Below are 14351 nucleotides of genomic sequence, written 5' to 3'. Positions count from 1 at the left end.
ATATGCAAACAATGAATCATGGAAGACTACATCTAAAACTAATGATGTAATGTATGGTGATTAACATAACATAATAAAAAAAAAGTCTTTCAAGGGGAATTAAGATGATCTTATTTTTTATGCTTCCTATAATTTTGTTTTCAAAATAAAAATATATTTTTATAACGAGAAAAACATTTCAATAAGCACAATAAAAAACAACTTTCTCAAGGTATTGAGTATTTTTGGTTTGTCAAACCTTTGACAGCATTTACTTCCATGACTAGAAAGAAGGTCAGCTTCTCTCTGGTGTGTCCTGGCCAGCCTGGTATGGATTGAATTGCGTCCCCCTAAAATGGATGTGTTGAAGCCATAACTCCTACTACCTTAGAATGTGCTGTATTTGGAGAAAGGGCCTTTACAGAGGAAGTTAAGGTTAGATGAGGTCACATGAGTGGGCCCCAGTGCCACCTGACTGGTCCTTAGGAGAAGAGCACACACAGGGTGGCAGCAGGGATGCACATGTATGGAGAGGAGACCATACGAGCGCACAGCAAACAGGCTCTCATGTGCAGGCCAAGCAGATTGGCCCCAGGAGAAGCAAACCTGCCAACACCTGGATCTTGGATTTTCAGCCTTCAAAACTGTGAGAAAGCACATTTCTGTTGTTTAAGCCGAGGTGGCTTCAACAACATTTTGTTTTTGTTACGGCCTCCTTAGCAAACGAATACATCTACCCACACGCAAAATTACCTCTAAGGCTGGGCAGAAGGCCCTTGGCTTCAGCTGCAGGAAGGGTCATGAGCCGGCTGTGCGTCTCCAGGCTCACAAAGCTTGTAAAGTCGCCAGCCTCCCAGGAACTCACTTTCCTCTGCCCTCTCTTCTCTGAAACCACTAATCAAAGGCTCAACCATGTCCTTTTTACTCAGAATCTACTCTCTGTGTCCTGACAGACCTTGGAGCTGAGTGGACTCTCTGTGTTACACAACTGTCTAAGTTTCTTGGCCGTCCCCGTGCCCTCTGTGCCCAGACTCCCTGACCAAGCCGACCTTCCGTTCATGGCTTTCTCTAGCTTGCACTGTTTGACAGGCATACAAGACTTTGGGTGTACTCATTAGATTTGCTCCCAGCAAGGGAAGGGATCATTAAAGGTGTTGGAGACTATTTGGCGGCTCATGCGTTCCTCACACACAGATGGACGTGTGGGGACTGGCATATACAGGCAGAAATCAATAGTTTTTGCTTATAGACAATATACAGTGAAAAGCTCAAGTCTCACAGCACTACAGCATATGCTCTTCCAGAATTTTCATGACCAAAGTAGAGAATCCTGTAAAAGCTCTAGCTTAGGTATCAGGGTAGGAGAGGTATTTGTGCCTAGTCATGGAGAGGACAATGGGCTCTGTGATGCTTCTCTTTCATCCTGGGAGACAGAACATCACATTGGAGACATATTTTTATTCTTCAATTTATGTCTTGAAAGATCTCCTGGTATTTCATGAGAAATGTAGTATATTCAATGTTGCGAAAGCATTTACTTGCCAGTATATAATCCAGGAAAGGAAAAAGGAGGTGCCACTGGCAACCTGAACGGCACATTTTGAGCCTCTCTCACAAACATCACAGACACTTTTGAGTCACTGATGGGCAGCCTGTTTTTATAAAATGCTAACTGTGTGTTTAAAAAAACTTTTTTCCCTCAAACTGTGGCAAGATTTCTGATCTGGATAGAAACTGAAGAAGCATTAAAAGTGCTGGGGCTCCCCCTAACGATCATCAGACCAAAACAAGAGATCTTTTGCCTTTAAAAAACTTATTTCTTCACCCCTTTGACAAACTATATTAAACATGCTAATCTACTTAGCTCTGCTTTGCTCAAACTATGCAAACCCCTGGTGGCCTGGGTTTAAGTGTCCCAGGGGAATACCAATTGCACTATGCCTAAAACTTAACTCCCCACGTTGCCATCTCCCCAAACCTGCTTCTTTGCCCACATTCCTTCTCTGGGGTAGATTTTACTCAACCCCCAAAGCCAGCAGTTGGAGGCCTTCTTGGTAGTGTCCATGTCCTCTTAAATGTGTGTTTTGTCCCCTCATCATAAATTTGGATGTTCCTGTCCCACGCATAATGGGTAGCCATGAACTCCTTCTTGCTGGCTCACCTGCTTTGCTCTGCTGGCCTGTGTCCAGGGCACTCTCTTCACCACGGCCAGTACTGCTCACCTCTCTTCTCTTCTGATGTCTTTGCATTAACACCCTCCCAGAAATCCTCCATATCTCTTTGTGTGCAAACCCTTAACTTAACCAACCATGATCGGATCCAAACTATTTCCATAATCTCCACTGAAGAAAGGGGAGACTGGATCACCAATAGCTACATTTGTCAGAATGATGGAGAATTATCTTTACTGGTTCCTCATTTTTTTTCAAAATTCCTCTCAAATGTTCTTGTTATGAAGGTGCCATTGTCACAAGTTTCACAGACATTTGACTAATTGTAGTGAATGAATGAATAAAGCCTACTGGTTCAGAGGGAGATGACACTAAATATGCTCCTAGCTTATGATGAATAAAGTTTATCCCATCTTTATATTATTTCCTTGCATCATATTATTCTAAAGACATTCAAACAATTAAAATTATAGTAATTACTAGGAGGATATACAATTTTAGTATATGTGCTGCTGAAGCAAGCACTATTAGGAGGATATACAAATCAGTAACTGGTGACTGTACCAATACCTCCAGATCACTTAAATTGTATATTTATTCTCTGTATAAAAATGAGAGTGCTTTTCACATTCCCTTGGCTATAGTTCTCTTCATGTTAAAAATGGATATTTAGGGTTAGGCTACTTTTAAATATATATATATTTACTTATTTTAGAGAGAGCGAGAGGGAGAGAGAGAGAGTGCATGGAGGAAGAGAGTAGGGGCAGAGAGAGACAGAAACCCAAGCAGACTCCCTGCTCCATCTCAGGACCCTGAGATCATGACCTGAGCCAAAACCAAGAGTCAGATGCTCAACCGACTGAGCCATCCAGGTGCCCCACAGTTAGGCCACTTGTAAAAAATTTTTCACATAAACAAAAATGGTGCTCTTAAGAAATAACTCAAACTTAAATATAAAATTGGATTAGAATGTTCAAAACCTCAAAGAAAACAGACCTGACTGAACAACAGAAATTTTATTTCAAATGGAAGAGGAGACTTAATGCACAGTTTTTGGTTTCCTGAACCAAAAGACACAGCTGTGCCCCAATGCATCATTCTTTCTTTTTAAGATGAAACTCATCTCTTCAGTCTGGAGCAATCCTAGGATTTTAAAATTTTAGTAGGATGAACAGCTTAGACTTCTTTTGGAATCCTTTTGAGAAATCCAAAAAAGTGATTAACTGTAAAGAAAGTAGTCATGTATGAGTAATTTAAATGGTGATGTTCCTTGAGTTTATTGATGTTCACAGATTTCAAATTGCATATAGAGTTCTAAATGCTTCTTGATCCCTCCCCTTTTTTTTAATAATCATTGGGAACAAAGTATTTATAATAAATATTTCATAGTTTACCCTATCTCTTCATAGTAAGTATCTAATTAAGAATTATTTTGGAGGTGCCTAGGTAGCTTAGTCCGCTGAGCATCTGCCTTTGGCTCAGGTCATGATCCTGGGGTCCTGGGACACACAGGGCTCCCTGATCAGCAAGGAGTCTGCTTCTCCCTCACCTTCTGCCCTCCCTCCCCACTCATGCACTCTTTCTCTCACTCTCTCTCAAATAAATAAATAAAATTTTTTAAAAAAGAATTATTTTGAGAAAGAATCTTGAGGGAAAATGGTGGAGTGGAAGGACCCTAAGCTCACCCTGTCCTACATTTATACCTAGATATCACTCACCTCCATGTGACTAAACTGGAGAGTGATTGGAAGACTGGCAGAACAAACTCTACAACTAAATGTAGAGAAAGAGCTGCATCTGAGAGGTCAGGAGGGGCAGAAATGACGGTTGGTTGGGAGCTGCCCACAGGAGGGAGAGAGCTGCAGGCATTAAGAAGGAAAAGAAATGGTTCCTTGAACCAGGGAGCCCACAAGGGTAAGATGAATCCCATAATGTCTGGCTTTGAAAACCAGAGGGGCTGAATTCCCTGAGTTGGTATAACCACCTGGGTCCCCCACCCTTAAAGAGACAGCAGTCCGTGCAGAGACAATATAGAAGCAACAGTTTGCACAATGCCTGGGCAAATAGGAGGAATATCTGTTTTATACTGATTTCAGAGCATGTTGGGAGACTTCTCTAGGAGCAAAGGAGCTGGCAGGCACCATTTTCCTCTCTTGGCCACTCCCCACCCCAGTGCACACAAATTCAGGGGCATCTGCAGCAGGCAGCACTGCACAGACACTTGCTACCTGACCTGCTAGCAGTGTGCCCCAACCACACATCCTCTGAGGACTCTACCACTCCAAGCCTGCTGACCTCCACCCTGGCCTCAGCACAAATTTTACTAGCACCACACGTGGGCCCTGCCAGCCACCTCACACACAAACAAAAAGCACCCCCAGCTGCTGTGTTTTAGGGGATCTAGCCTAGGACTAGCAGCTCAGGGTAAATTTTGCTAATACCACTGCCCTGCCCCTGAGCCCCCCTGCAGTTACACCACCTCAAAGCCAGCCTGCCTGGAACTCACTAACACCAGAGAGAGCAAGCACAGCTCACATAGTGCAGATGTCTGGACTGAAAGACAAAGCAACTCAGTCACAAAAGCAGGATGCAAGCAACACACATAAGAGAATCCCCTGAAGTGTCAGGTTCTGGGGAACAGGACATGCATAGGACCTCTTCATAAGACCACTCCTTTCAAGAGCAGAAGACATAGCAGATTTTCCTAACACACAGAGACACAGAGAGGTAGACAAAATGAGGAGACACAGGAATATGTCCCAAATGAAAGAACTGGAAAAAAATCACCACAGGAGACCTAAGTGAAACAGAAATAAGTAATATTCTTGATAAAGAACTTAAAGTAATTATCATAAGTTGGACACTACATCAAAAACTAATGACGTACTATATGTTGGTTAACTGAACATATTAAAAAAAATAAAGTAATGATCATAAAGACAATCACTGGACTTCAGAAAAAGGATGGAGGACATCTTTTAGACCTTAACAAAGAGATAAAAAATAACATCAGAGATGAAGAACACAATACATGAAATTAAAAACACAATAGATGGAACAAATTGTATGCTCTGGGAAAGCAGAGGAATATATCAGTGAACTGGAAGATAGACTAATGGAAAGCAATCAAGCTGAACAGGTAAGAGATAAATACTGTATAATGAGAATAGACTTAGAGAACTAAGTGACTCCATAAAGTGTAATAACATTTACATTATAGGGATCTCAAAAGGAGAAGAGACAGAAAGAGGGTCAGAAGATGTATTTGAAGAAATAATAGCTGAAAACTTGCCGAATCTGGAGAGGGAAACAGAGATCCAGATCCAGGAGTCACAGAGATCCCCCAATAAATTCAACCCAATGAGGTCCACATCAAGACATGTAGTAATTAAAATGGCCAAAAAAAAAAAGAAAGAAAAAAATTGATAATGAATTTTAAAGGTTGCAAGAGAAAAGAAGACAGTTACATACAAAGGAAACCCCATAAGGCCATCAACTGATTTTCAGCAGAAAATTGGCAAGCCAGAAAGGAATGGCATGATATATTCAAATGCTGAAAGGCAAAAATCAGCAGCCAAGAATATTCTATTTAGCAAGGCTATCATTCAGAATAGAAGGAGAGATAAAGAGTTTCCTGGACAAACAAAAGTCAAAAGAACTCATGACCACTATACCAAAACTACAAGAAATTTTAAGGGGGACTCTGTAAGTGGGGGAAAAAATAAGAGACTAAGAAAAATAGGAAGCACAAAAGCAAAAAAAATAACAGTAAGTGTACCTGTAAAAATCACTCAAGAGAAGCACAAAATAAAAGAAAGTAAAATATGATACCAAATATGTGAAACCTGGAGGGTAGAGGAGTAAAGAATGAGTTTAAAATTGTGACCATCAATTTAATATAGACTGCTATATATGGAAGATACTATATTTAAAGCAAATGGTAATCACAAATGAAAATCAGTTAACAGATTATGCAAAAATAAAGAGTAAAGGATCCAAGTATGTTACTAAAGAAAAGCAGCAAACCATGAAAGAGAAGAAAAGATCAGAAAAACTACAAAAAACATAACACAATAAGTAACAAAATGACAATAAATGCGTATCTACCAATAAATACTTTGAGTGTAAATGGACTAAACTCTCCCATCAAAAAACATAGAGTGACAGCATGTATAGAGAGAGAGAAAAAAAGGACACATCTATATAGTGCCTACAAGAGAGTAATTTGAGACCTAAAGACACCTGAGACTGAAAGTGAGGGGATGGAGAACAATTTATCATGCCAGTGGATGTCAAAAGAAAGCCAGAATAGCAATACTTATATCAAACAAAATACACTTTAAAACAAAGTCTGTAAAATGAGACAAAGATGGACACTCTAAAATAATAAAGGGGATAATCCAACATAAGATATAACAATTCTAAATGTTTATGCACCCAACATGGGAGCACCCAAATATGTAAAACAGTTAATAACAAACATAAAGGAACTAATCAGTAGTATATAACAATAGTAGGAGACTTTATCACCCCATCTACATCGATGGACAGATCATCCAAACAGAAAATCAACAAAGAATCAGTGGCTTTGAATGACACACTGGACTAGATGGATTTAATAGATATATTCAGAACATTCTGTCCTAAAACAGCAGCATACACATTCTTTTCAAGTGTGCATAGAACATTCCTCAGAATAGATCACATCTTAGGCCACAAAACAAGCCTCAAAAAATTCAGAAAGACTGAAGTCATACCATGCATTTTCTCTGACCACAACACTATGAAACTCGAAGTCAATCACAAGAAAAAATATGGAAAGACCACAAATACATGGAGGTTAAATAACATGCTACTAAACAATGAATAGGCCAATAAGGAGATCAAAGAAAAAATTAAAAAGTACATGGAAACAAATGGAAATGAAAACACAACGTTCCAAAACCTTTGGGATGCAGCAAAGGCAGTTCTAAGAGGGAAATATATAGCAATACAGGCCTACCTCAAAAAGCAAAAAAATTTCAAACAATCTAACCTAAAGGAGCTAGGAAAAGAACAATAAACGAAGCCTAAAGCCAGCAGAAGGAAGGAAATAATAAAGGTTAGAGCAGAAATAAATGATGTAGAAACTAAAAAAAAAAAAAAAAAAAATAATAGAACAGATCAATGAAACCAGGAGCTGGATCTTCCAAAAAAAATCTATGAAATTGTTAATTGATAGCCAGACTTATCAAAAAGAAAAGAGGAAGGACCCAAATAAATAAAATCACAAATAAGAGGGGAGCAACAACAACCAACACCACAGAAATACAAACAATTAAAGACAATATTATGAAAAACTGTATGCCAACAAATTGGACAACCTAGAAGAAATGGATAAATTCCTAGAAACATATAACCTCCCAAAACTGAAACAGGAAGAAATAGAAAATTTGAATAGACTGGTTACCAGCAAGGAGATTGAATCATTAATCAAAAAACTCCCAACAAACAAAAGAGCAGACCAGGCAGCTTCACATGCAAATTCTACCAAACATTTAAAGAAGACTTAATACCTATTCTTCTCAAACCATTCCAAAAAGTAGAAAAGGGAGGAAAACTCAAATTCATTCTATGAGGCCAGTATCACCCTGATACCAAAACCAAATAAACATCACTAAAAAAGAGAACTATAGGCCAATATCTCTGATGAACATAGATGCATAAATCCTCAACAAAATACTAGCAAATTGCACCTAACAATACATTAAAAAAATCATTCACCATGATCAAGTTTAATTTATTCCCAGGATGCAAGGGTAGTTCAATATTCACAAATCAATGTGGTACATCATATCCATAAGAGAAAGGATGAGAAAGGATATGATAATTTCAATATATACAGAAAAAGCATTTGACAAAGTACAACATCCATTCATGATAGAAACCCTCAACAAACTAGGTTTAGAGGGAACATATCTCAGTATAATAAAGGCCATATATGAAAACCCACAGCAAACATCAAACTCAATGGGAGAAAACTGAGAGATTTAAGGTCAGGAACAAGACAGGGATGTCCACTCTCACCACTTTTATCCAACATAGTTTGAAGTGTTAGCCACAGCAATCAGAAAAAAAAGGAAATAAAAGGTATCGAAATTGGTAAGGAAGATGTAAAACTCACTATTTGCAAATGAGATGATTATGTATATAATCACACCAGATGACACATGATACCATTTACTGTGAGATGGGAGGAATTTCCTGAAAACTGGTGTGGAAATAGGAGGCAGCAACAGAGGTGTTGAAATCCTGTCAGGACCATGAAATTTGGGTAATTCCTATTTATGTGACCATTTTGTTCTAACCTACCATTCGGTAAAGGCCTAAGAATGTCAGGTTTATGAGCACTGAGGGATCTAAATAAATAATACTGTTAACATATAAAGGCATTGCATCCCTCCATATACTTACATTTTATTCTGTTCAAAACAACCATTATGAGAAAATATCTAAAGATATGAGTATCAGTTCATGTTTCTATGCTTGCCAAAAACAAATAAAATAAGCAATTCAATCTTCGAAGGTCAACTTTAGTCTTCATTAGTGTCATATGAGAAACAAATACTTGTTTCCCAGCCTAGACTTATTATTAGCTCAGCATTGCCCAGATTCCACCCTTTTTAGATATACTGGGACAAACAGAACAAAGCAGGGAAAGAAATTTCTGTAGGAAGAAGCAGCTTATCCAGGTAATTGTTTTCCACAAGCCACCTTTACCTACACCAAATTCCACAGAATGTATCCCCAATTTTCCCTGTAGGAAGTCCACCTGCCTAACCATAAAAATACCATGGACTGAATTTGGATAGCCTGTATTCACCAGGGGTCCCATTGATAGCAAGAGGTCACCGATGCTCATACTCTGAAAGCACCACGGTCTAGGGCTGTCACTGAAAGACAACAGTGCCCAGGTATGTGCCAGAAAGGCCAAATTACTTCAGGTTTCCCGAGCCCTTCCAACTTAAACTCTGACTCATCATATAACCATCAGCCTTGGCCCTTTCATAGCCCGTCCACAGAAAGGTAAGTGCAGAGTGTGATCATAGCAGGCATGTATGGCTACTTCTATGCAATGAAAATGGTGTTTTACTATGCACACAGCAGGGGCTACTTTTTATTGAACAATTTTCCTAGTCTCTTTCAGCGTTAAAACTATGGAATGGTTACATAATATTTCATAGAAAAATCATGTAACCACACTTCATCTTCGAGTCATCGAATTTTTCTGATATATAATATGCTGCAATAAACATCCTGACACAGATGGTTTTGTTCATATATTATATATCGTTAAGACAGGCAGTGAGGACTTTGATTTGGGGGTCCAAAGTAGACACATTTTGAAACCTATTTTGCTTGATAGCCCTGCTGGACTACACAGGTTAATATTTCTTTCCGTCATTTTCACATATAATCGCCTACAAAAAACATCAATAGTCTTTGGAATGACTGATAATCTGAGAAAAAAAGATACAACAGTATTTTAATTTGCAATTTTTATTTATTAGCAATTTTCACCATATTTCCTGTTCCTTTTGGCTACCTGTGTTTATTATTATGTGAATTACCATGTATTTTCCCATTTTCCTATTGGGGTGTTCATAGCTTTCCTTCAAATGCATAAAAATTATTTATATAAGTGATATTAAGCCTTAAGTATCATATATATTAAACTCTCTTGCGACCCTTTCCAATCTGGGTTTGTGTTTTTCAGTTGTTTTTGGAATCAGTTCTGCCAATATTTAACTCTGTAGTTTCTGGCTTGGATTCCAGAAGTTTTAAAGGGCCTGCCTCCAGACTACTCATTAATCAAGGCAAGAGGTATAGCAGGTTCTGGTGAGGGCTGAGGGGTATCTTAGGTAGGAAGTGTGATCACAGACATCTCCTGGCAAAGCAGAAACCCTCATGGCCTCCAGAGGGGACTCTGGGTTTGGGACAGGGATAATCACTGGGTGTTCAGGGAAGTATACTCCAGTCTTTTTTTTCCCTCTGAAGCCTGGGTGTGTATTTAAGCACTGAACTGATTGTTGACTTTTGTTTGATAGCTAAAGAGGATAGTTTGCAATTCTACAATCTGAAATGTGTCTCCATATAGCTAAAAAAAAAAAAAAAAAAAAAAACAAGAACACTATGCTTTTTACCTGAGGATTTTTACTAAGCAGCAAAACTCTAAGTATTTTTCTAGAAAGAAACACCCTTTCCAAATACATTTACACACCCCAAAATAGACTTACAACAACTACAGGGTAACTGTTTTTAATTAAATGACATTGATAATGATTTTCATAGCTCCAAACGTATTACCCGGCCAGTAGAAAACATTTAAGAAACAGTAAATTAATAAATTACTCTTAAAAGATGAAGTTAACTGAAATGACTCTCAAATGTATGTATTTTTCCATGCAATTTTCCAAAATGTATTTTTCATTTTTCATTTCTTTTTTTAAAAAGATTTATGTATTTATTTGAGAGAGAGAGCACATGCACGCATCAGGGGAGGGGCAGGCTCCCACTGAGTGAAGAGCCCCACTCGGGGCTGGATCTCAGGACCCTGAGTGGAAACCAAGTGTCAGACACCTAACCAACTGAGCCGCCTTGGCACCCCCCCCACCCACCCATTTTCACTGCAACCAGCAGTGCTGTTGCTCTGAACCCTCAGGGTCACTTTGCACAGCCCACTCTCTCTTTTTTTTATTATAGTAATAATAGTCTGTCCAACTGCTTATAATTTAGATGTTGGTAATAACTAATCAAACGGAGCATCTTTTCAAAGCTTTATTGGCCATTTGGTTGTCTCCTCTGTTTGAAGTGTCTGTTTAAGCTTCTTCCATGATTTCTATTTCCGATTTGCTTGTCTATATTTTTCTTACTGATTTGTGAAAGCTCATTATATATCCTGAATAAGAGTTCTTCGACCATTTTATGTATGACAAGTATCTTCTTGTAGACTCTGGCTTGTCTTTTCATTCTCTTAATGGTGTATTTTAATGAATAGAAGCTCTTAATTTTAATATAATCCAATTTATCATTATTTCTTTTCTGGTTTCTGATTTCTATGATTTAAAAAAACCCTTGCTTACTCAAGCGCTGTAAAGGTATTTTCCTATGTTATATTTTAGAAATTATAATGTTTTGCCTTTCATATTTTGATCTTCTGTCCTCCTGGTGAATACAGTGTCATTAATGTGATCAATCTTGCCATTGCGTTTTGAAGAATAATAGAGGACATAGGGAACGTTCTTGGTGATGAATGTGTTCTGTGTCTTCAGTGTGGTGGTTATACAGTTTATACGTTTTTCAAAACTTGGCAAAAATACATTTAAAATAGGATCCTTTTATTGTAAGTAAGTGTACTTCAATAAAGTTCTTTAAAAATAGCCAACTTGAGGTTATTTTCCTTTTTTTGAACTTGGATATTCAAATATCCAAAATTATTTATTTCAAAGTTTGAGTTGGAATCTATTAGAAACATAAAAATACATAGAGTCTTACAAGTTTGTTTAATTTTCACTGCTCACTGTGAAACCTTCATAATAATTCCAAATTAAATATTGCTTAATAAAAGCTTCCTGTTGTCACATAACTTATTGTTTGCAATGCTACTGATCAGCAAATAATAATAATTATCATACTGTTTGTAATTCAAAGCTTGATAATTTATTTTCACACTATTTACATTTTTATCTAAAGAGTTCTACTTTTATATTTAAAACAGCTGTGAAAATATAAAGGTTGAAGTATATAAAGTCAATTTCAGCAATTTTTACTTGACTGGAGGAGAGTTTTATAAATCTCACCAAAAACCTTTAGAATAGGAGATTCGCAGCATATGTTTTTCTTGTTCTCAAGAACTGTAACAAGCTCTTATTTGGTTCACAAGTCACTGGATTATTACAATGAAGTCACATTCCCTCTGTTTACCCTTTCCATTTGCATTTTTGTGGAAGCATTTTTTCTTTACAGTGAAGAGCTGGTAAGTGAGGAAAGCAGACAATGAGTCAGTCATCCAAAATTTCAAAGGCATCCTGTAACAATAGGAAATCTACTCAATAGCAACACTTATAGTGCTAAGCAAGGGGACTGGCCTGACTCATTCTTCAAAAATATGGACTTATCAATTAAATTAAGAAAAAGGAAGGGTCAATCCAAAGTATTTGATGTCCCTATCATACCTTCTGGGCAGATATACCTGATACCTAGGCCAAGTCTGATTTACATGTGGATGGAATAAATTACCACTTAAATAATGTACTTTTTAGAAACACAATGGATCTTCTCTGTCCCTAAGTCCTATCTCATGTGTGTCTCAAGTCAAAATAACCACTGTAATAATTTTTATCTGCATGGGTTTTCAGTTAACTTTTGCTCATTTTGCTTTGGATATCTTGTAACATAGATTTCAGGGTAGTCATACTTCAGCTCACATTAGTTAAAACTTTTGGGACATCAGTTGCTCTTTGGGGAAAGGAGGCCATAAGTACCCCCAGGATTTATGGGATTTTGAAGCCCAGAGAAAGCCCCTGGAAAGCTAACAGGCACAACACCAGAATCCAACTTGTTTAACTTAAGGCAAGCCTTGGAGAAACTATTAGATAAAGCATCAACCTTATTCTAAAACTGATTTAAAACTTTAATTGCTAGAACAAAACTTAAAATTTATCTATTACTTACTAAACTATTGGGAAATTGGTCAGTTTGTTTGGGCAGTATTCCAATGAGCTAGCATTTGAAACATTTAAGAGCATGAAGTCTTCCACTATGGTTCTATCTGGCTAAATAATTCCTTTCCAATACTCTGTTGATTTATGTATTATGTTCCAGACATTGGGATACAGACTGGAAATTAAAAAGAAGAAAAAAGAGCACAATGGACATAGTCCCTGGTCTCACATAATTTGCTTTCTATAAAAAATTGTGGGTTTGTGTTGATGGAAAATGGTTCACCTTGAGTTGTTTCAAAGTATATCTGTATTTCAATTAAGTTAAAATGATGCAGTATTTTTTCAAAGGAATTAAGAACTGTTTTTGAAAATTTGTGATAATTGTTAGGGAGGATAACGATTGCTATATTCTGGGTTCTAAAAATGTTTTGTATTTTGTGTCTTCTGAATATTGCCCAGATCGCATCTTTTAGTTACTTTATCCAATCTACTGCCACAATTTTCTATTTTATCTTACCCATAATGTTGTTCTTTATTTGGATTACTTCAACAATCCATTAACAAGTGGATTGGTTTTTGTTAGCATCTTATGTACAAGGTACTGTTCCAGGCAACACAGATACAATAGAAACAAGAATGACCAGATCTCTGCATTCACTGAGTTTATATTTCAATTTGTGTATTAGTATACCCAAACAAAGAGATAAAGAAAATGTTATAACTGTTTTGGAAAAAAAAAAAAACGAGTTATGACAGAGAATAGTAGAAACACATGGGCTATTTCCTGAAGTTGACAGTTAACCAGAGACCTGAACAGTGAGAAGGTCCAGATACTCAGAGGTAAGGAAGGGCAATGCAGACAAAGGAAAAGTGAATGAAAAAGGCTTGGTATGCTAGAGCAGCCAAAAGAACCCCAAAATATATGTAGTATGATGAAATTTGCTTAGCTAATTTTAACCTCACAGATAATTGGGAGATACTTCTCTGTGGGTCTTTATCATTTTATTATCTTAGAAGAGAGGCACCAACTGGTCTTTCATTCCAAACAATCTTTTGTTTATGTAGAATGGAACATAGAGCCAGCCTACTGCAATAAGGCTCTCAATGTATACACACTCAGCAAAATTAAACTTGACATTATATTTTGTTTTTATCATCTATTCAATAATCACCACCAGCACAGAGTGGTTATTTTTATTTGATGGATACATGTAAGAGTCTAGTTTATGATCTTGGAAAAGATACTCAAGGGCATTCCCTTCTGTACTTTAGCATCACTGATGCTAATTCCACAATTATGTACCCCTCTACAGCTCATCTTTGTTATATGCATCTCCTTCCACATTTTGTACATATTCTAATTTATCCCTGAGTTCATTAGAATGCTCTCTGTACAACCACATTATTTGTAAAATTTAGCTTAGTAATTTCCCAAGGACATAGGAAAACATTGAAATTATTAATAAATATTGAAAGAACAAAATTTCTTCTTTAGCTG

Source organism: Neomonachus schauinslandi, chromosome 6 (assembly GCF_002201575.2).
Source record: "Neomonachus schauinslandi chromosome 6, ASM220157v2, whole genome shotgun sequence".
Taxonomy (NCBI): domain Eukaryota; kingdom Metazoa; phylum Chordata; class Mammalia; order Carnivora; family Phocidae; genus Neomonachus; species Neomonachus schauinslandi.
Note: the sequence above shows the minus strand (reverse complement) of the source record.